This window comes from Melopsittacus undulatus, chromosome 8 (genome assembly GCF_012275295.1).
Source record: "Melopsittacus undulatus isolate bMelUnd1 chromosome 8, bMelUnd1.mat.Z, whole genome shotgun sequence".
Classification (NCBI taxonomy): Eukaryota; Metazoa; Chordata; class Aves; order Psittaciformes; family Psittaculidae; genus Melopsittacus; species Melopsittacus undulatus.
Genome location: NC_047534.1, coordinates 11,947,322 through 11,972,605, shown reverse-complemented (window position 1 = coordinate 11,972,605; position 25,284 = coordinate 11,947,322). Strand labels below are relative to the sequence as shown.

Below are 25,284 nucleotides of genomic sequence, written 5' to 3'. Positions count from 1 at the left end.
TTCTTACTCCTTTATTTTTCCTTTTGCTTTCCCCTCTCACAATAGGGTTCAGTAGCATAAAGAGGCTTGAATTGAATGCTCATTTTGCAGGACTGAGGATGACAGGTTCACAGCTCTCTATATATCAGTCATGTGAATAAACCACTGGACCACCCAGCACCTTGGGGACCTCAGCTGCTTGTCATATAGGTATTGGATCACCAACAGTCCCTAGGCCCAGCCAAGAAGGAGTTCCACAAATTCTAAATTTTATAAGGTGGTGGTTCACTGAGCCCTCTGAACTCTCCAGCTATAGAGGAGAACAGGCGCTTGGCTGCCGAGACAGGCCACCTGGAGCTCTTTGCATGGGATGCAGGGTTACAAAAACTCAAGGATCCTAAAATCTTCTTTATTTCAATAAGATAATGCAAGATAGGGATAAAACCAGACAGAACAAGGGAGATGATAAATAGGCAAACTATTTGCCTGTCTCAGTTCTCTCAAATGTTTCAGTGGAAGCACTTCTTGTATTAATAGCACTGCATTCTTCTTTATGGCTGATGACTTCTAAGGCAGAGCTAAACTCAGGGAGTAATACTAAAAACCAACAGATCTTCCCATAAGCCACTCGGGCTGTTTTGCCCAACCTCTGTTACAACACTGCATGTGTGTGGCAGGCACTGAAAGACTAATGCAGGCTTTCACTAAGGACAGATGTTTGTTTTTCTTAGTGGGTTATCTTTTTTTTAATTTTCTGGGTATGATAGGAAGTCTACAAGGTGTGAAATCTGTCTACATTTGAGAACCACCCACCTTGCAGATAATGTATTAAGCCATCTTCTAGAATCCATATGACTTAGTGCATCAAGATTATGGTGCCATGTAGAAACATGGTATCACCAGGCTTTTACAGCCATGCATCAGAAAAAACTTCCTAGCACAAAGTTTGCACTCATTATTGAGGAGAACTCTCTTTTTCAAGAACTTTTGACTCATGTCCAATTCTCTTTGTTATATTCTAGAATTACTATAGCAATCTAAAACACAGGAGTATTTTCTAGCATGCTACCTCCTCAGAATGCAATGTCCCTGTGTTCCAGAAAAACTTTCAATTCTTTAATCTATTCTTACTGTATCTATAGATGTTATTTCTGAAGACAAAGCAGATTTGCTCTCTGTCTATTGAATAAGCCTGAAAATTTGCATCAGACTCAAACCAATGAAACTGCTGGAGCTGAAAACTTTTCTTCCAGCCATGATACTTATCTATAAAGTCAGGCTTACCTTTTCATTTGCAATTCAAAATGTTTTCTGCTGACTGAAAACAACAAAAAACTATGTGTACATATAAAGATATATCCAGATTTTAGCCAAGATACACAGAAATATATGTCACTGACTAGTACAGATTGGGCCACTTCAAGCATTAACACATGAATCCATCTGCTTTATGAAAACCTCAGTTACCCTTTTATTCTCACGGATCCAGCACATGATTTTGTCAAATGGCAAAGTGTAGCCTAACTACCTCCAGGTCCTGAATTCCCAGTTTCAGTGACAGAATCAACTACAGGATTATTCTTCAGAAAGATTTATTACAAGCAGAAAAATGTAACTAAACAATACTCCACAGAGTTTCCAAGAGACATGTCTTGTACCATTTAGCAGTCTGATTATTTCTGCTAGTTTTTCCTGCAATAATACCACACGCAATGCTCTTTCACAGAGCACTGTATCACATCATACATTTAAATACTCTTCTAAAATACTTATTCTCATAACAATATTCATGTCCTTTTCATCCCCTGCCTCCTCTCCTTGTCTACAGTATGCAAACCAGCAGTGCTGGAACAGGATAGCTCATTATACTTTTAAATGAACAAATGTGTAATATGTTTCCATGATGCAGTTGGCTATTTGCATCACAAAAGTAGTAGATCTCTCAAAAATTCTCCTACACATCTGACATTAAAAATGCTCTTTGTAGTATATTCAAGGACTAATGTCACTGACAACCCCTTCGAAGGAAACTGTGGTCTCCTATTATTTCTCATGTGAAGTCTATGTGAATTCCTTTTCATAGTAGACAGTGCTATCAGAAATTATGATTAAATAATTGTCTTTAATTTTAATGGCCCCTTCCCCCTATCTGAAATACATATTTTGAATCAATTATGTTTATTAAATTAAAAATAGTACAACATTTTGCATTAATTATGTAAGCTACAGGCACCTCTCAAAATATGTAAGTTTTGCAGTGAAGTTTGTGGTATCTCTACAGGACAAACAAAATACAGTTAAGCATTTTTTTTAATTGAGGTCATGGCCCTATAAGAAGCCAAGTGATAGAACTGCTACTGAAGTATTTTTCTGATGGTACATTACAGCAAAAGGGACCTACCATGCAACCCTCTCTTCTTTATAAATACATACACAAGAAGATGTAAGAACAAGACATGATCCTTACTGGATTTGTTTGGTAGGTTAGTTTGTTGGGGGGGTTAATTATTTATTTTATTTTTGGTAAAAGGAATATATATTCTACAGCATAACTGTGCTTGAGCAAGGATGCTACCAGGGAATACCAGGGAATAGTTTTCTTGAAAGGCATATGCTCTGCTGTTGTGGTGAATAAACATAGGCAAAATCTGCTCCAATAATTCTTTCAGATTCTATCTAAGAACACTTTTGACTAACATTTTTCTCTGAAGTGTAATAAACAAATCCTTATGGAGGAAAAAGTTTTGCTTTCCTATCCCCTAAATAATAATATTCAATGAGAATGCTTCTCTGCCTCTTCATGTATTTATAGAATAACAGTTTGAAGGCTCCAGTAAAAGAAAAGCAGTATTTCTTTGAAGAAATAGATGAGATGGGTTATGTGTATGATCATGAAAAGACTTCTAAAACACACATAATGAATTCTGTGGTTTGTAAAATTCTCTTTGAATGATAATTAGTTTATGTATAAATCATATTCAGAAATATTTATGATGAAACTTCCATTCAAAATAAAACAGAAAAATGCTTTTAACCTAACGAAATTGCATAGTAAATTATTTCCAAGAACATTCCAATGTCAAGGTAACTCACTTAATTATCCATTATCATAGAAATGTAGACATAATGTTAATTAAAATGAAGGGGCAAAACCATTTCCATTTTTTATTAAGATCCATTGGCCTCTTGAACAGCTATTAGCCTTGCTGTCAGGGTTAGGTGGAGGACAAAATTTGCCCTGGTAGGTAGACCATTGCAAGCTGATTTCAACAGCTTAGGAACTGCAATGTCATAATGAGAGGCAATTGAAAAACTATCTGCAAGCCATTTGTATTGACAGCACACAGGAAGCTTTTGTACCACAACCATTATTTCTGCAGTGTACTTTGCAGCTGCAGTGCACAGTCACCTCAAACAATGAAAAGAATTATCCATGCTTGCAGCTGAGAATACAAATATACCTGCACCCTGTCGGCAATTCCAAGTGACATTCTGCAAACAAAATCTTCCAGCAGTATACTTGTCTTAGCTAGAACTCTGTCAGATTAATTATACTGCTTGCACACCCAGATATTTATTTTAGGAGTGGATTATCATATGCTGTAGGAAATTTTACCTTCAGGGCTGAACAGTGTAGATGGAGAGCAAAAGGCCTGTGTACATTAGAATGTGCATTATACAAATCTGGTTAAAGCCAACCACTCAGTGTAAAGTAGCTGTAGAAATAAAATGGCGATTTTGAGAAACTTTTGTACTACCTTGTGTCTGCACATTCAATTACAGTTCCATATGAGCTGTTTTCTACATCTGTCTGATACTGCTATTATAAAGCAGCAACTGTCTAACAAAAAATAGCTGCAGATTCAGAACAGGAAATGCTGCTCTTCCAGGGTAATAGCCCTACACCAACGTGGCAGTAACTAAATCAGTGTTACTGCTTTGACTCTGCTGGCATTCTGCTGAACTTATTTTAAAAAAATATGTTTTTACCTAAACAAGTTGCTGAAGTTATTTTACAAAACATATACATTTGGAACAAAAATGCCTGTATAATTGTCTTTTACATTCCTTTCTTTTTTTGTGCCATTCAAATACTTTTATAAAGCTGCAAACAACAGGGCTTCTTTTTTTAAAAAAAGTAAAATACTTGCTTAAGTAGATTTGAATGACTGGGGCAATAGCACTCAGTCTTGTGCAAAACTGATGTATTGAAAGAATGAAATTCAGTAATTTTTGTTTTGTTCCACACTTCATTCCATATCATTTTATCCCTGAATCACATTTCTTTAGTCCAGAATCAAATTCAGATTGCTACTGTTACTTTTCTGATTTCTAGTTTTCAACATGTACAGTGTACAGTGACATGAAAGACAACACTGATGTAGTTAACAGGATCTGGACTTGGTGAAACTATCGTCAATGCCGACCCTAATACTGAAGTAACTTATTGTAACTCAAAAGTCCTAAGGTGTGTATGTTCCGTTTTGATTTTTAATGTAATAATTATTATTTGAACTATGTCAATGAATACCGTGGCTAAGAGATATGCACCAGATCATTTTTACAGTAAGTACTGTATTAAAGTGTTTACAGATTTAAATTTTTTTCATAAAGCACTCTTCCACATTTTCACTCCATCATAACACTTTATTATCAGACTAGCTAAAACCTGCTCCTCTTATGCAGATTAATACCACTCTTCAGTCATGAAAATCTCCAGTGATGTTAAGTGATTCATGAAATTTAAAACATATATTACTTTCTTCAGTCCTTTGAATGGTGAACTATAATTACTTTAATAATTCAGAATGACATAAAAATGAATCTAAGGTAATAACCGGCTTGCATATTACCTACCACATTTTGCACTTTAGAAGTAATCAGGGACAAATTAATTAACCAAATCTTTTTTTCTGACCAAAAAAAAACAAAGGCACAGTTGCTGACAACAGAAAGTCTCACTGAAATTGTTTGAATCCTCCTTTTCCATATTCCTAATCAACCTGAGACACTCCAAGAAATCCAGTGTATCACTGTAATTTTCTAAATGCCTAAACCTCTTAATTTTTAATTCAGAATTACTTTTCACTATTGTCTTACAGAAGTTTGTTTGTGTTGGCTTTTCTGTGGTTGGGGGGGGAGAGGTTTGTTGCTTGGTTGCCCTGTGTCCATTCACTCCCCAGTTTTGTGGTTAACGAACTGCCTGAATTAGATTTCTGATAAACTAAGGGGGAAGATAGGTATAATTTTGTAGCACAGCACTAACCAGAGTGTTAAAAAAAACAACCTGCACATGAAATGTAATTTTAGAATTGTCCTGGTTTGAGCAGCAGCAGTCATTTTTCTCCTTCTTAGTAGCTGGTGCAGTGCTGTGTTTTGACTTTTGGGCTGGGAACGGTTGCTGATAGCAAGTATGTTTTGAGTTACTGCTCAAATGTTTGGTTTTGTCCAAGGCCTTTTCTGAGCTCATGCTCTGCCAGGGAGGAGGGGAAGCCGGGAGAAAGGAGAGACAGGACACCTGACCCAGGCTAGCCAAAGAGGTATTCCATACCATAGCACATCATACCCAGGATGTAACCGGGAGAGACCAGGAAAGGCTGGAGCTCTGGGGGATGGAGGAGATATCGTTTGATGCTCGGTCGGGCAGGGTGGGGTGAATTATGGGTAGGTGGCTGGTGAGGTGTTGTATTCTCTTCACTTGTTATTGGCTTTGTCATTATTATTTGTAGTAGTAGTAGCAGTAGTGATTTGTGTTATGCCTTAGCTATTAAATTGTTCTTATCTCAATCCGTGGGGGCTACATTCTTTGGATTCTCCTTCCTAACTCTCCGGTAGTTGGGGAAGCGGGGGGGGGGAGTGAGTAACAAGCTGTGTGGACTTGGTTTTAAACCACAACAAGAATGTACAGCAATCAGAGAAATATAGATACTGCTCAAAGTTTTCAAAATCTTTATATGCAATCACACACAGTTTTAGCATGTAAAACACCTCATAAAGTGCAGGAAAATACATCAACAAACCTGTAAACTGAGCTGGGATAACAAATAAGGGATTAATGCTAAGTAGATTCTTCTCAACTCTCCTCATACCTGTTCAGGACCTTCTTTAAGCTAACAACATGACTGGCTTTTGTAGGAGGCAGATGTCCTGTCCTCTCTTCATCCCAATAATTCCATGCATCCTGAGGAGGTAAAGCAACAGTTATCTTCACAAGCACTAGTAGTTGTTTTCCAGTGAAAGGGCTGACTTCTACAGCACCTCAAGGACTTCCTTGCCAGCCACCCTATATTCCCGGTAGGCTTTGCATCTAGGTGGCTGGAAGGCAGCCTCTCTATATGCATTCAGAAAACTCTGAGAACTGGGAATCATGGTGAAACAGTAGTTTTTCCCTACCCTGTAAGTGATTTGTGCAGCATTTTAGCTGTTATAATCAAGTCAATTGCATCTGAAGGATTCTGACAATACTGTGTTTAGGTCCTCAATTTGCAGAGTTTCTGTTTCCATGGCTACCCCACAGTCCACAGTTCTAAACTACTATGGTAAAACAATTATAAAAATGAGCCAACTTAGTGTAATACAAGGCACTGCACATGAAACAATCTTGCCTCTCACTTCATCTCCCCCTCCCCCACTTTCTAAAGGTCTCATTTCTTGCTGTACACAGCCTCTCTCTCGCTTACAGCCGAGAAAGCCAACCGTATTCTGGGCCGCATCAAAAGGAGCGTGAGGAGCAGGTCGAAGGAGGTGATCCTGCCCCTCTACTCTGCTCTCATGAGACCTCACTTGGAGTATTGTGTGCAGTTCTGGTGTCCTCAACATAAAAAGGACATGGAAGTGTTGGAACAAGTCCAGAGGAGGGCCACGAGGATGATCAGGGGACTGGAGCACCTCCCATATGAAGATAGGCTGAGAAAGTTGGGGCTGTTCAGCCTGGAGAAGAGAAGGCTTCATGGAGACCTCATAGAAGCCTTCCAGTATCTGAAGGGGGCCTATAAAGATGCTGTGGATGGACTATTCATTAGGGATTGTAGTGATAGGACAAGGTTTAACAGGCTCAAACTTAAACAGGGGAAGTTTAGATTGGATATGAGGAGGAAATTCTTTACTGTGAGGGTGGTGAGGCACTGCAATGAGTTGTCCAGGGAGGTTGTGAATGCTCCTTCCCTGGCAGAGTTCAAGACCAGGTTGGATGAAGCCTTGGGTGGCATGGTTTAGTGTGAGGTGTCTCTGCCCATGGCAGGGGGGTTGGAACTAGATGATCTTGAGGTCCTTTCCAATCCTAACTATTCTATGATTCTATGATAGTCAGTTCTGATAGCTTCCGGAGAGAGCCCCCATTGTCCCTAGTCTCTTTTATTGGCAATATACCTACAGAATCCCGACATCCTTACTCAAGTTTAATTTTTATTTTAAACATTTAAAAAAAAAATAACATTCTTATTAAAAATTGTTTAAAATAAAAATTAAACTTTGAAAAATTAAACTTTTATTAAAAACACCCAATTATTGGACAAATTTTGTGTCTTCCCTCTAAGTAACTTTACAACTCCTGTACACATCTAAGAATAAGGTACAGCAGTTACTATAGTAACATTATTCTAGATATAAATAACACAATATCGCTTCTGATTCGTTTCAGCAAATAAAACGAAAAAAATGACCACACTCTGGATTAATGGCATTATTTATTTAGAAGCCTTCATAGATTGTTATTTATATTCAAAACCAGCAGCTACTTTTGGTGCAGCATTCTGTCTTCTCCAAGTAATCAGGGCTACATCGAATAAACAAGATATTCTAGTTGCACTAGTGCTATGATCTCATTTATCAGAAGGTCATGACTGACAGTGCTAAACTGATGGAAAAGGATGTTACATACCTTGAGGGCATCGATAAGCTTTAATGGCTCTGAGCAACCCCACCAGGAACTGACACCCAGGGCCCAGGAGCTCTCATTAAGTCAGGGCCTCATCCCTGCCTCTTGGCCCAGCTGGCTCACAGCTGGCTCCACTGGCCAGAAGTTGTCAAATGTTTCTGGTTTCAACAAAAACGATTCTTAGCTGGGACTGAATACCTTGAGGGGAAGTTCTGCTTTAAACTCAACTGCAGAATTCTCTTTCTGTGGCACAGGCACTCATGGACTGTTTAAAAACAAACCAAAATTTAAAAGGCCACCTGACTGCTGGAGCTCTGCACAGGCAATGCTTGTCTGGGGAATCAGATCTCCTGAACAAGATCCACCAGTGCCTGACCTGTATTATGAAAGGTGTCTCTAGTGTAAGCATTCTGCACTTGTGTCTCCAGGTGGACCAGCAAGATCCCACAAAACCTTGTTCTGCAGAATTCTTATATGCTGCATGGTCTGTGTGATCACTCCAGTACTCATGCAATCTGAAACAACTTACAAACCCCCCACCTATCTTAATCATGTACAAAATACTGTCCTGTGTCACTACCCTGCCATCTGCAGGATCAGTTCCTGTTGACTGTCTACCAGTACCTTATGCAGGCACACTATGGTCACTGTTACAGCACACACTGCCAAGGGGAGGCTCTGGGACTGTCAGCTTCATCACCTGGGGCATTGACCAAGTGGACACACAGACATGACATGACCTTGATCCCCAGTCATACCACAGCTGTCCCTAGAAAACCAACTGCATTTTGTCTGTATTTGAATCAGTGTAAGTGCCATGGCTCTTGTCACGCTTCCTAAATGAATAAAATAAAATTTAAACAGAATTGGCAGCTGGTAATAATATACCATTATTTCACTGTTTAAAAGAAGTTTAGTTTAGATGAGTATTTACTGAAGAACAATCTCAAAGTAATAAAATCTGGAGGTCATATCAGAAATCCTGGTAAACTGGGGTAAGTAATTCACTATGGATGAATCATCAGTTATTATGCAACAAAAATTATTCTTGGCATACTAATCGTACAAAAAGTGCAAGATGGTCACTATTACAGTAATCCTGATTGTTGTGTTTGATTTCACTTTATCTGCATTTTCTTACTTAGTTTTTCAGTCACTCAACCCTGTGCAAAGAGGGGAGTTTCACCCTAAGGCAAACTCAAGGATCATGGATAAAATGTTACTGGTTTTTCACATGAGACAATACACAGACAGACATCAGCTTCACCATGGTCAAACAGCTACTGCACTTTCCAAATAGAATCTTTTTCACATAAATAAGCAAAGAACAATTAGGCAGTTTGATATACAACTTTTCAGAAGACCAGGTAACTGGTAGAAGGATCAGTTTGCAAAGGTTTCTGCAATAAATCCTTTCTGCCTGTATGTATAAGCAATAGAGTGAGACATCACATTAATACTATGAATAAATGTGGCAGACAGATATGTTAAAACCACTGAGGGTTTTGTACTGACTATCTTGTGATCACAGACTGAATGTGACCTTTAACTGAATGTGATAACAGAGCGAATGTGACCCATTGGACTCAAATGTCCAGCACCGGATCAGAATGCATGAGTGCCAGAGTCCCCTTCATTACTAAATCAAATTTCCTCTGCTCACAATAAGCAATGCAAAGGACATAGGAAAGTTCAGGAAGGCACACAAAACACTTCTACATATTGCTGCTTAACATAAGCCAAAACTTCATCCCTCAAAGCCTACAACACACTGCAAGGTGGCCTACAAACTGACAGTCACAGTGGCAAGATGCTACAATAGGAAAGCAAGTTTCAATCTTGAAGAAGGATGATTAAGCTCACAGGAAAGCAGTTCACTCTGAAAGACATCAGATCATGTGAATCTTCAAAATATGATTCCTTTTTTAAAAACAGTTATGTGAAAATTTAAAATTTTTAACATTATTTCAATTTGGAACGAAAACCAATCGAAACATTTAATGTTCCCTCTGAATTTCTGATGAGCTGTTTAATGCAAGTTCAGTATATGCAAGACAACAGCTCTTGAAGGGATAATGTATTGGTTGATTTGCAGTGAAAGAAAAGTTTTACCAAAATCATCACAGCAGTTCATTTCAGAGTGCTACAGTTTCAGTATCATTTAAATAGCTCTGGAGTCTGGAATTTCAGGTTGGTGCTCTTTTGCAAGAAGCAAAAGGAAAGTGACAAGTTTTGGAGTACAAAAGCAACTTTTCTTTTTAATTGCAAAAAACACTAACACCAGTGTCTTTGCCAGCCTTTACACTCTCAGTTGGGAACTGAAGTTATGTCCTGAATCCAAAAGGAACAAAAGTAGCCAATAAAAAACCTACCAAAACCCATCATATGTGATTGTTCATCAAATTAAATGACTATATTAACTTTCATGTCCAATTCCAGAAGTCCTTGTATCCATGCTCACGAGGAAGGTAAATAAGCAAGCTACTTCCAGGAAAAATGCAAGGTAAGTTCAATATTGCTGCAGATCATAAACACCGGGGATTGCTGTAGGCAATGCTTATCACAAGCAGAGTTATGGTCAAGGCAAATCAAATGCAACCCAAATCACACATTTCAAACAACACTTGCTTGTCTCATTTTTATTAAAGCCAAATATATCGTTTCTCCAACTCTTCCAAAGCCTTCTACATCAGAAAGGAGCAGACTATTTTCTACCAAATCACTCTTATTTTTACAGAAATAGTCTTTATGCAGAAGTAATCACTGAAAAATATCATTATAATTCAAACTTTTCCCATTAAGAAGAGTAATTAATTCACAAATACAAGGTATGATGAACATTCCTAAAATATGGATTTTGTCTTGAATGAAGTGAGCAGTTTAGAGCTCAAGTAAGGTGATGGCACTAATAAATTATAAAGGCCTGTCTTCATGAGTGGGATTAATCATACACATCATAAATACTGATTAGATATTCTATATGCAATATGGAAATAGAATGATAGGTTTATTCATTCCAATATTGTCAATTATGTTCAAACTGATTTAAAGTGACCTTATATAAAATAAGTAGCATTTCTAAACAAGATACACATCATGGTTACAGCAGAAAGCAAGAGAGGTCATTGACAAATCTACAATATCTACTGCCAGTGAAAAATGAATTATTCCATTCACCACTTGCATTCACACTGCATGATTTGAAAAGGTCAAGTCCACTGGCTCAACAACAAACCAGGAGCTCAGATGCAGGAGCACATGGAAACACTATCATTAATCTAAGAGAAGGTAATGAAAATACTGTTGCACATGCTTCATCTTCTGTATAACAACTCCTGCTTGAAATCACTTAGAATTATCCTTTAAAAACATCCAAACTGGGCTTTAAAAAGTATCCAACTCTGATTTTAAAATTGCTGCCAATATAAGGATTTCCATTTGCTTTTCCTGGAAGAATCCCTCAAATGACTAACCACATTTAGAACCAGAAAATTGACATTTTTTCTTTTCTGGTTTTTATCACCCCAAAATGCTCTACTGTTTCAACTTCCTGACAGCAGCTCTCGTGAAGCTTTTTTTTCTGGTAGACTGGAAAGCCTCCATTAACAAAGTTTTGCTCCTGCTGTAGTTACTTATCATTTGTGATCCTATAACCTCCCCCTGGTTAACCTCATCAGCTTTTGCTCGCAGAATCTCTCACTACAATTGAAACTGAAAGGTAATTTAAGTTGGCTGAAAGTAATTACATCCGTTAGTCAGAACCATAGCACTAACAAGTCACTTTCCATACAAAGTCCTGTGGCATCATTAACGACCACAAGCCCTCTGGGTCTCTTCATTTGGACTCTAAAGAGAGCTTGGAGTAGAGCAGCACCTCTGTGAACTATGCTGGGACACAGGTATATTACTCATTAACTCTGTGATGGAAAATCCTCTTTCCTGAAATCCAGCTTTACTTTTGGCTTTGCCAGAAGAACCTGACTGATCTTCCTTTCTCTTTAGCTTATGAAGATTCCAGTTGTATAGCTGGGTGCATGCTAAATAACTCAAACACATTTGAACTATATGATGACAAATGCAATACCAGATTCCTGATACTGAAATATTAGTTTCACAGTATATTTGTCATTTTGTAGGCTTTATCACCATGCTGCAATCTCTATTTTCAGATCAGCTCATCTCATAAACCACAGTATGAAATAAGGATGACAAATTCTACTTACGACTGTATTAATGGAGTTTACTTTGCAGTCTTTCCCTTTGCTTTACTTTTGCAGCTCTCCAACCTTTTACTCACCGAGTATCAAATCTGTCCAGAGGTATACAGAAATACTACTAATGATAAATATAATGAAAGGTGATTGCTAATTTGGGCTGATTAGTTAATACTACACAGGAAATCCTGTAACTCATTCCATTTTTCTTGGAAGTTACTAGTGGAGCTCTTGAAAATATGCAAATATAAGGTACTGACACTTGCACACTCCTCGCATATAATGTAGAAATAAAGTGCAAGCTTTGCCTATATATAAAAATATATTTTGCATTGGTTATGTCTGCCATTTAATTAGTAATAGACTGAAAATAAGAACATGTCTAGAATTTATGTCGGATATCTTTATTGTTCATGAAAGACAACAGCTCCTTGATAACTTCCTGATCAAGAACTGTAATCCCATAGGATTATTATTCTCCTCAACTATAGCCATGCTCAGCTGCTCTCTGTTTGAGCCACATTAGGTCTGTGTTTATGCTAGACTCTACTGAATCTTCAAATGCAGAACAGCTCAGGTAAGAACAAAAGCAGTTCCAGGGTGAACTTATACAGCAGTCAGTAGTGGCTGATGTTACACAAAGTTCCAGACACCATCTAAAACTAATATCCTTTCCCTTGCTGAAATTTCCAAGCGGACACATCTTAGGCAGTTTGTTTGGCAAGGTAAAGGTTAATGGTAATTTTGACCATTAGCAACGATACTCTGAACTGTCAAAATATATTTTCATTTTTGAATTTCTATAAAAAAATTTAGCAACAGGAAAATCAACTTGCTATTCACTTGCACATTACATTCAACTCCATGCTGATACTTACTCAGCAGTCTATTTTTTTCCCTGAATAAAGAAACTAACACAAGAGAGAGAGATTCCTGCCTGATTCTGCAACGATGGGGAGGAGGGAAACCACTTTTATTTCAGTGGTGATTTTATGCTGTTTTCTTTTAGAGCTAAAGTGGGCTTTAGCACCCTCAGAAAGGACAGCAAAAGGATTGGGGAAGTATTCCATGCAGCTGGAGTCTTTACAAAGAATTCTTGGTGAGAGGCACCTTCATGAAGATATGGACTAAGTCGGTAGCTTTTTCACTTCAGAAGGGGTATAATAGACTCCCATATATATTAGGGTCCTGTTCTGATTCTGATTGGAAGGGAATAAAAAATCACCAAAGCACAAAACATCATAATTTGGATTGTGCTCGCTATCTGTGATGAAGCAGTGCAAAGGACACAAACATAAGGTTCCCAATTTACAAGGGAGGTACAACTCAAACACAATAGATATGGTTATGTGTATGTATTCCCTGTTAAGAGAGTCTGTAGGAAAACTCTTCCTAAATGTCTGCTTCTGTGCAACTTGAGCAGAATTCACAGAGAAACTAGATTGAATCCTCTGCTTCCAGGTAATAGTTTTAGGTGAGTCCTAATAACAAATGGACACATAGGCTAAAAAACCATTGCGAACTTAGAAGAGGAGCTATATAAACCAACATATAAACAAAAAATCATCAACTGTAACCATCTCTATTCTCTGCTGTAAACTCCATCCCACCACAGGCAGTTTAGCAGACAGTGCATCATGACTGTACAGCCCAGCTCTGATCCTGCACAGCTGCCAAAACTTCACTGAGACTGCTGAGAGAAAGCTGTAATAGAGTCTGTAGATAGGTAAGGAAGGTGAAAACTGGGGAGAGGTGAGACTGTTGAGCCAGAATCAAGGATTCAAGAGGAAAAATAGCAATATAAAAAAGTATAAAATTCCAGGGGGGATCAGGAGGTGATGGTGGTGGGGTTAAGAAACAAAACAGGAAGGCATGTCAGTCAGGTCAGGATGGTCAGGAACAGCTGAGTAATCTTACTGAGCTGTCAGCAACATCAGCTACAAGTGACCTTGTGGAAGAGAGCAGCTTGGAAGCACTCACTGATTGTCCCAGAGAGCGGTGGAGACCAACCTCTCCTCTCCTGACTGATGCCTATAGGGCCAGCAAAGACCCTTCAAGTGCCTTAGGAAGAATCACAGTATTAATTCTTACTCAGATAGCTTATTATAAACTGCCTATATTTTGTGTGTCAGCCATTAAGTAATTGCTTTATACTTTTGTTATGTATATTGTGTTTTACTTTGAACTTGAAATCTGAAAGTGGGGCATAACAGTTTCTCTCACCCAAGTTACAGAATTTATTGAAAGCAGACAAAAGACATTTATTTCCTTTCCTACATCTTAAATTCAACAAAAGTTTCTACTCCAAGTTTCACTTTCAGTATAAAATATGTCCTTGTGGAAGCTGTTACAAATGTCAACACTTTAAGGAGCATGAATTTATGGTGGCATTGAATTTTAATGGCACTATAAATGTCTATAGTAATGGTGATATATCTATTGCAATAAATTCCTACAGAGAAATATAAAAATAAATGTAAGATAAAAGATTGTGTATAAAATATGTTTTTACATACTCTTTAATGATTAAAAATCATAGAAAACTAGAAGTTATAAATCACTGAAAACTGCTGTTACATTCTACATGCTGTTTTACTTCTATAGCACACACATATGATTCTTCGGTCAGAAACTGCAATAACTTTAATGAGGACAATCCAGATGATTTTTTTGTTGACTTGAAAAAAAAGCTAACTGACATGAAGGATCATGGTAATACTGCTTTTAATGACCCTTGTAACGGAAGGCATACCTGCTATGAAAGTGAAATTTATGGAATTCTACCATCAGTGGTTGGTAATGCTTCCTTCCCTCACACAGATCCCCGTTATTCACCTCAGTTCATCACATTCTGGTTGAGGAGAACTGTTTGTAGGACAAAGGTATTTTCACATTACGGTATAAGGAAAATTTAAAACCAAGGAATTCACAGACATGCAGAAGAAGAGACAGTATTTTCTCAGTGTAAGTCAAAAGTAGTACTTGATATAATGAAGAATCAGTCTACATTGCCATTAATTCACTATCTTAAAAACCTTTATGTCCTTGATTTATTTTCTTCAAATGGGGGCAGTTGGAAGTTATGAGATTTTTCCTTGACAGTCACTGAAGCTGACATCAATAAAACCTTCCTGTCCAGGAACAGCACAATACGGGGGGGGGGGGGGGGGTTGGGGGGGAGCAGGGGAGAAAGGGGGATAGAAAGGAAGAAGGATAAAAAAAAAGAAGAAAAAAAAGCCCAAACAAATGGAGCTTGGACCAGGAATGAATACTGGGCAGACAACCAACAAGAATCCCAGTAAACACTATAGGCTGGGGAAGTGGGGTAGGGGAAGTCACTGCAGGGGTTGGTTGTGGTTATATACATTACAGTCACTTTAAATATAAGAATTAGGTAATCTAAAATGCAGTAGTGAGATATCCTAAGAATCCACTGAAACCTCTGAGAAAGGAAAGCTGACCTGGAAAATTGAGCATTGGTGCTGTAATTTAGGCGAATGGAGATTTGTGACAACTGGATAAATCTGAGCCTGTATATCACATCTATTTCTCACAAGCTGATTGGAAGTAGAAGCAGCTATAGATACTAGGGTATTATAATACTTTCAGCAGGGCAAATTGTAACCCTGATCCCTGCCTGTTCCTTCATTATGCTTAAGACAAAATCAGGGACTAATGAGATTAAACTGTCCATTACTTGATTATCAGTGACACTTCAGTTTAACATATATAAGCAAGACCTATGTGCATAATGAATTAAAGTACTCTAGATGTTGCCAGCTAAATAAATAACTGCAAATGAAAACTCTAGGACCTGACATGGCACTGTCAGTTGTTGCCACATACAGACTTTGAAAGATCTTGGTAAAAGGTGCTCCTGCAGTGCAGAAATCACAGCCAGGAGGTTGAAGCGGTAGGAGTTTTGGAACAAGGACTCTGTTTATCTCAGCATCATACAAGCACCTTCTGTGCAAGTGGATTCTGTAGATAACTATGGATGTGGATGGAGAAATAGTTGCCAGAAAACAGCACTAGAAAAGTATGTGTGAAAGTGTCCCAAGAGCAGATAAGCTCCAGAGACCAGTAAACCTATTGAATCTGCAAGAGCTGACAGACAAGTATCTGCCAAATTTGTTCAAGGCCACCAGCATACACTAGCATCAACAACAGGCTGTACAACTTGGAGCATGTCCAAGAGGCCAGTGACTGCTGTATGCACACCAAGACTACATGTTTATACACACACCTGATAGAAGAAAGAAAATTGTGAAGTACTTTCTGAACATCTACTTGCAGGCCATCGGTATGGCATCAGTATTGAGCGCCACTGCTAAACAAGCCTTCCCCCTGATGGAGGTTATTTGAAAAATATCCAAGCCTGATGCATCATTTTTGTCCGCTAGCATACTTCCTATGGGAATTATGCAGATAATTTTGAATCCCTGGAATTGAATGGATGATAGAACCTTAATGTCAGATCTTTAGGATGAGATATTCAGGACTCATTTATGTTTAGTCTCAAGAAAATTAGGGAAGCATAATTTAACCAATTAAAGTACTTTTTTAAAGTCTGCTTTGCTTGTTTCTTCCCCTAAAAATAGTAATCATTGAGACACAGACACTTGCAATGAACTTATCACAGGGACATTCTCACAATGAAGATATCCCATTGATGACCTAACATGGGTAAAAGTACCATTTACAAATTCACGAAGGGAATAAAACAGAGGCTCAAACAAAATGTGTAAGAAGGAACAGGAACAAGCTGAAACTTTCTAACAAATACTCTCCAGTAAAAGTTGTGGACTTACTGAAAAACTTGTACAGATACTGAATTCAAATTACTGTTATTTACACTACATGCTCTTGATCCTCTCACTGGCATCTGGTACCATATGCTTTCTGCGACCTCATTGCAACAGAAAGAGCACAGTACACATAAACCACTATGTACTCATTTTCCACATCAATCATCATCTCTTTGTCTCTTAATTCTTTTCCATCCCTTGCAGAAAAAGGCAGGCAATCATACCACTTCTTCAAAACTCCTACGCAACTAAGAAATTTCCATTTGGTAAACTTTTTACGTTATGTATTTCCTTGTCTTGACCATTATAATTAATACTCAGGGCATACTATGAATATTAACATACTATGAAAATTAACATAGTAACTTACACACTTTCTCTGGGTAATGGCTATTGGAAAAATCTGAAAGAAAGATCCACCATTTGCCTACTGCTTTGCTTTTTGGTGCTCATCTCTCAGCAAACAGCTGTGTGTGTGGTCTCCCTGCTTCCATCAGCCACCTCTGAACACAGCAGGGAATGTATCTGCTGCAGAAGAATGCAGCTTACAGAGTCAGTCATTGCAATACAGTGCAAACACCTGGCCACATCAGCTTTGTTGTGCTTTGGGGCTAGATGGTGTTTTTCCTTACTTTATTGAATTCTTGTCTTTGGCTATTATTTTTGTTTGTTTGTTTGTTTGTTTCCACAGCTTACAGTCTTTTGTCTTTTAAAAATGCCAACTTGGAAAAGCATTTTCCTGACAGAGACTAAAATGTTAATTGGCATACTGCTATAAGAACCCATTTGCTACGTTTTAGAACCAAACATTTCCCTCCATTCTGCTTTTTAGTGTAATTTTCTCTTTTTCAATAAAAGGATACAACTAAAGTTGTTAATAACTTAAGTTTCATTTTCTCAGTAGTAGATACCGACATTCTTATGGCAGGTTAATAGAAACAGATATCTGGACATATGGAATGTTTTATTAACACACCACGGATGGCATATATCAACTTTCACTCTAAGAAGGCATCATTTCCATGCTGAGAGATGAACTTCTCTCACGAAGTTATCACATGAATATTTCAAAAAGAGTATCTTATCCTTAAAGTAGAGTCTTCCTTCATGCATAAGAATTCTAAGCCAAGATGCATGATCTTTGGAACACCCCTCCCCATGCTTGAAGAAAATTCATGCAAATATAAAATGATACAATACCACAATTGTGGCTTTGCTATTCTTTCTATGAGATGCAGACAAAAGAGGAGACAAGATGATTAATAAAGGATAATTTTCATTTTTCAGTAACCTAATTATTTCATTTTGTTCACACTTTCATTGCATTTTGTTTTCTTGAATGTATTAATATTTCCACACACAAGCACTTCACATGAAAGACCATAAGGGTCTCAGTCAAGCAAGATGAAACAGACATGGGGAGGGAGATGGAAATATCTTTGTCACAGTAATGGATGAGGGGTAAACCACCATCCTTATATGCACAAATGTATTTTAATACAACATGAGAACTAATTTATTTTTTTTTAACTGCATGTTATCAAGAAAGCTTTCAGCTTTCTATGAGGTACAGCCATTTGGGAGTGATGAAAAAGATCTTTCATTCCATGATAGTAAAAAATAAAAAAAATATTAAAAAAACCCCCAGAATAAAAGGAAGAGCACACTGAAAAAAAGAATCCCCCAAAAATGGGAAGAGAGAGAAAATCTATTCAAGCTACTATAAAGTTTTGCCATAAATAACAACAGATGGGAACTGTGGGTTTACCCAAAGTACATGAGATCACAGACAAAAGAATATCAGCACCACTGTCAAATGAGTAAACAGGGAGTTTTTCCTGCAATTCTAAGCCAATAAATTGCTGCAATCTACGTTTATATGTGGCACAAAGCAGCAGTCTGTTTAGACAGGACAGTCATTATAGTGATGTATTTGAACCACCTGCTGTCATGAACTGAGCTGCTACATCTTATCTTGACATAAAGCAGCAAGCTGAAGTTTTTGCTACAGCTTTTAAACAAACTGTGGTTGTAGATGAAGCCCAGCGGAGAGCTCAACACCACCCGTTTCCTCACTCCCCTGCCGTGGGATGGGGGAGAATCAGACAGGCAAAAATCAGAAAATCTTGTGGCTCGAGATAAAGACAGTTTAATAAGCGAAGCAAAGTGGCATACACGAGCAAAGCGAACCGAGGAATTCATTCTACTACTTCCCAACAGCAGGCATGTTTTGCCATTTCCAGGAAAGCAGGATTTTACTGTATGTAGCAGTTACTTAGGAAGACAAGACACCACAACTCCAGACATTCCCCTTCCTCTTACTGCCTGCTGAGCATAATGTCATATGGTCTGGAATATACTTGGGTCAGTTGGGATCAGCTGTCCTGGCCATGCCCACACCCAGCTTCTTGTGCATCGACAGCCTCCTTGCTGGTGGGTGGAGTGAGGAGCAGAAAAGGCCTTGACTTTATGTATTGCACAGCAATAACTAAAACATCCCGGTGTGATCAACACTTTGGTAACAAATTAAAAACAAATCAGCACACAGTTGCTATGATGAAAATTAACTCTATCCCAGCCAAAACCATTACAACTGGATAGTCAAAGAATGGGACATGACCTGTGGTACAAAAATAGTTTTATTCCACTTTAACAACTGTTCTCAAAAAACAAAAGGGGGGGGGGGGGGGAAGGAAAGGGCCTAGATAACTTGCATGATCAGGATCTCAACTGCTTTATGACAGTAACCCAAGCATCTGGGGGGGAAAGTTCAAAGGGGTGGTCTACATAGAACACACACAGGGGACATTTCTGATTTTTTAATTATCTGTCTTCAGAGGTGATTATGTTTCTTCTAACATTTCAGTTGGCAAACCTAAGAACAGGCGTGTAGGACTTTGCACATTTTGAGTTGTTGTTGAAATCTATGTACCTTCTCATTCAGCTGCTAGGAACCTGTCTAACAGCTTACCTTTAAAAAGATTTTCACATCAAGAATGCTCAGATATTCCCACACATCATGAATACATGATAAAATGTTAAACAAAAACATTTTAAGTAAATGATAATTAGGTTTCCTCTCCTGTGCTAAGCAAATGATTTTAAAATATAAAAATTGGTCTCTAAATAGAGTGTTACAAGTAAAAGTTGCTACAATACTCTTGTAGCTAGCTGCAATGAAGCATTCGCCAGCACATTTAGTACAAGGATGAAATAAGGGACTGACCGCAGATTTGCATGAAGAGAAGACCAGAAATGGGTGTTGATTCAGAGTCTTCCCCTGAATTCCCAGTTTCTCTCCATTTTGAGAGGAGCATTCTGCACATGCCCGCGTTTGGCAAGTTTTACTTCCCGTGCCACACTGACCTGTGCTTCACAAAGCACAAGGGTCAAGTCATCATGCTGCACATTTCCTTGAGAAAAGGAAGCTAGCAGATTTGTGAAAGCAATTCTGTGCTGTTGATAATTTGAAATTCTTGGCAGGATTCCAGGGGGAACAAAAACTCTTGTTCTTTCCTGAAACAACGGCTTGTGCGAATTAAGGACAGGACATGTAGACAGAATTACGTTTAAAAAGGAAAACTATTCACAGCTTTCAGTAAGTTAAATCCTTAAATAACACTGCTAAACTTGTAGAAAACCATGGGACTGACACAGATACATGTCTTGCAGTTTTGTCTACATCAGCTCATTTTGCAGGACTAGTTTTCAACTGCCTCATGCTCAAGCATTTATTTTGCCAAAACAGTGAAAGCACAAAATAAAGCTTTGAGCTGTAAAATTTTAAGGCTGCACACACCATTATAGCCTTGTGGAGTGACAAATTAGTAAGCATCTATGAAGAGTTCAGCTACAAAGAGTCAACAAGGAGGATCTATATCTTCATTTTAGGAAATATTTCCAGGTAAAGCCCCAAGATAAACCATGCTTTCCTTATTAATCTGATTAATAAAAGGACATTTTCTTTCTCATCAGTTATGCTACAGACTCAAAACTGATTATAAAGTGACCCATTTGATGGCAGTTGTTATAATTTCTCTGGCACTCACATTGCGTAAGAGTTCTTCTGATGCTTGCCCTAAGATCCGCATTTATAGAACACCATCTGGTACTTCACACTGATCAAGTTTTGTTGTTACCAACATACTATAAGGCCTTGTTTCCCTAAATATAGAAGCGTTAAAATTATCCACAGTGTTATTCATCTATTATACTGAACTAAATAGTGCTCCCACTGATTTGTGATTTTTTGTTATTGTTTTCTTAAAATGTACTCCCAGTACGAAATTTCACTATTTCCAGAGAGTGTGTGATGACAGCTATACATAGGCACTGGCTTCAGCAGTGTCTGAAATACAAATTCCTAAGCAGCAGAAATAGAAATTAAGAAGTGGCACCTTGAGTATAAAATTTTTTGGAGGGCACATGACCAAAGCACATGACCATAATAAGCACTATTTGCAGTTTTGTCACAAACTAGAATGCCCGCTGGTCAGAAGTCAGAGACACCATGAAGTCAAAACAGAGAAAATTTTAAGTACTCCTTTCCACAAGACACACAAAGATAGATGAAGCATTTTGGATCCAGAGTTCCCAGCTCTGCACATTTCCTCAGGAAAGAACTGGAAAAAAAAACAAACCACAACACTATTCCCTAACTATTCCTAACATACTATGCTAGTACAGTCATGATATATCCATCAACCTGGTGACAGGTAGTTGTATCTGATACAGAGGAAATACATGAATAAAGAAACTCAGAGAAACTGCTGACAAGCTGTAAGAAGTAAGACTAAAGCAAAAATAGCAGAGAAAAAAAATGAACAAGTAGTCCCCTGCTGAAAGGGAATACCAATATTACCATCCTCAAAGTCCTGAGAGGTTCCAAAAGATTCTGAGTACTGACAAGCCATGTGCTAAGTCCGTAAGGAGGCTACAGGAATGGATGTACAAATTATCAGTCAAATGTAAATGCACAACGAAAACACAGTAAACATGTTGAGAAAATTTACAAAATGGGAAGTCTTGAAAGAAGGGGGGGCTGCAGCTGTCTAAATGAAATCCCCTCTACAAAGAAACAGAGGACTACAAGCTAACATCTCAGCCCTAAGGAGCACCACCACGGGGGCTGCAATTCCCCTATGCCAGAGGTCATAACTTTCAGCTACAGGAAGGCCCCTTTCCAATTTGTGACAGGATTAAAGGTCCTCAGAGCAAAGATTCAGACTCAAGACAGCTCATGGTTTTGGTTTTGGTACTACTGGGGATACATGCCACAAATATGCTTGTTAGCCTACCAATACTGACATTAAATGTTAGTTCATCACAGTAAGTCAGATAATCTTTTCTTATGTGCAAGATATACTAAGTTATTTCCTATACTAACACATTTTTTAGAGGAAAAAGAAAAGTAGGGGGGAAAAATCAATTCTTAAAAAAAAGAAGCAGTAAAAGAAGAGAGGTATGACTGAAACCACACAGTAGGATTATTTAAAGCACTTACAGCTGCCAGTCAGAGAGTTAGAGCCAGCCCCAATGGAACATACTGAAATACCATTTATCATTTGTTAAAGTGTGGAGATGTTTCTGGCAGGTCTACAGCACCTACTCACTGTACAGTACTACATGGTAAAACTGATATAAAAGATAAAAGACAATCTAAAATGCAATTAGACAAAACTAAGACCTTCAAGTTTTAGTTATCGTTTCATACCTGCAAGCTAAAACATTTGCAATTATTATACATATGCATCTCAAATTTATCCACTGCAATACATACAACAAAGCACTATTCAAACTTGAGTCCGCAAACCCACATGGATGGGTTTCTGTACCAGGGCTGGGAGCAAATGCCCTATCCTGGATGCAAGTAAGGGGCTACAGCGCTCCTCTCATAATAGACTCTTACCAGAAGAACAACCCATCTGATCTTATGTTCTAACTCTGACAGTTTCTGGTATCTGCTTTGGTAGGCTTTTACAGGTTAAGCCAAATTATTGAAAAAGTTTTCTTTTTCCCTTAATCAGAGGTTAGTTAATAACTTAATTCTTTAGAGTTATTAACATTTTTTAGCTTCTTGTAATTCACATGTTGATGTTCAAATCTGATTAAGTGTGGTAGCCAGCGAATATCCCTCATCCAAGTAAATAAACAAGGAATGATCATGAGTTCTTTCTGACACTAGTGACAGGAGTTGACTTACCAGCTGATGGAACATTATATCATGATATCCTTCCCACTTCTCTGGTGATTCCCTGAGTTATGCAGTGCTTGTGCAAAACTCTGTGTGATAATGAACTGAAGGAAGAACAATGCATTCCCTCATGTGAAAACAGAGATTATATGTAAGCTACATTTAAGTTATCTAAAAATCCCAAAAATCCCTCTAGCAATGTGATTGAATCACAATCTAAAATCTCAAAACTCAGGATAATAAAGTCAGCTTTGTTTAGAATAGGGTCCTTTCAAAATTACATGCCAGTACAGCAGTACACGCTTAAACACATCTTACCTAGGAAACATGTTTGTAATACACTTTAGGCTGATATTTTACAGTAGTTTCATCACATGCCTAAGTGTTTATCTGAAAACGAGCAAGAGGTTGCTTGTATGTTTAACTGTCATAAAATCCATCAAGCCCAGAATATTTAATTTAAAAGTGTGGGCATTACATATTTCTATTTTTCTTACATTAATTAAACGTTGGTATTCAATACTAAGGTATTCACAAGCCGTAAGAGCCTCAAAGACAAGCTACAGATGGTGCCCCTTGACTTCCTTACACAAGAGGGAGCTGGAGGTCAACTTGCATATATTACTGGCACATTTAGGATCTCTCCTAGCAGGACTCAAATTGGGTGATTGCCAGTACATCTTAATGATTGAAATTATTATAAAATCTTTTACTTAAGCAACAAGACACCAGTTTTCAGGTCTGTCCTCACAGTTAGCAGAGTACTTTTCTCGGTTTGCTGTGTGTTACTGTAAGTTAATCCACCTGAAGTTAAGCACCAATCCTTCACTGACATTCCTAAAGTTTGCCTTTAACTTTTCAAATTTTACTGGAAAGAAAGAAAAAAAAAACCCAAAAAACTAAAATTGACATTTTATGAAGTATGAAGGCCAGACTCCTACAAATAACCTCTTCTTGAGTAAGAATACAAACAATACTATGCCAGCTGATACCTTTGCCTATTGTATTACTAAGAACCAAAGCATGAAGGAGCAGTCTACTTCTAGCTCTGCAATTACCTTGATTATTGAATCTCCTTTCCCTACTTTGAAAGATAATACCCAGGACAAGCCCAAAGGATACATATGGCCTAAGAGCCATGAGAAAACTGGGGAGAAAGAAAAGTACATGTCTGCAAGAAAGCAAAATGAGCCATTTGTTTCTTACAAGCAATAGTAACCAGGAATATTAAAAACTTGTTGCTTTCTAAGCCAAATAATTTCATTCAGGAGTGAAGTACTTCATACACTTCAAAATACCATTCAGATCATTGCCATTCAGATTGATTTATAATAATTAAAATCACTGTTGTGTGTATCTGATTATTGTATGTGTTCACATGTGTAAAATACTTTTTGGCAGGGCTACAGTTGTCACTGAAATAATTATACTACACTGCCACTTCACATAATTCCCCTCCAGGTATAAGCTGGAAAGATAACGTTATTACTTTGGAATAACACTTAGAACTGTACACTCAGGAGGGAAGAGCTGCTTCACTGTGATGAAATAGATAAATTGGCACTACACAGGGTGCAATCAAGAGATCTGATACTAAGTCTGCATCTATTACCATAGCATCAAAATCCTGCGATATCACTGTAGCAGCCCTCTGATGTAAATGTATTTCTAGATTACAGACATAAAACCAAAATCAAAACTCAAAAGGCAAAAACTGCAATAGGATTAAAGAATGTGGAATAAGACTTAAATTGAATTGACAAATTTCAGGATGCAAACTTGAGAGCCCTACCTAAATAAAAAAAATTAAAAAGCCAAAAATAAACACAAATTTAAAAAAAAAACCCAATTATGTAATGATGTATTTATAATAATTTTAACCGAATTACGAAAAAAGCTGTTACCATCTAAATTTTTGCTTCAAGATTCTCTGGGCCTGGAGAACAGTTGTGCGTTAGGTGTGGGGTTGGTTATTTTTTGGGGGTTGAACACACTGTGCTCTATGTCAAGCCTATCTCAAAATCTCCTGTTTTGACCTGCAAACTATGTTTCCTTAGTGCATTACTGCTTTCCCACAGAAAATCTTCAGAGGGATTTTCTGACTCGCCATGACCTCATCCTGGCAACTGTGATACCTGTTCCCAGTTTGAGCCCTTCAGCCAGACCCCACCACTCTAGTGTGCCAGCACTTTACTCAGAACCTCATCAAGACAC

The 25,284-nt window shown here is 37.9% G+C and overlaps 1 protein-coding gene across 1 annotated transcript in view; it reads right to left on the bottom strand.

Moving 5' to 3' along the window:
• The window catches only part of RBFOX1 (RNA binding fox-1 homolog 1), a 1,270,800-nt gene that overhangs the window by 1,032,898 nt on the left and 212,618 nt on the right, over window positions 1-25,284 (bottom strand). The gene's annotated exons all lie outside the window — the stretch shown is intronic.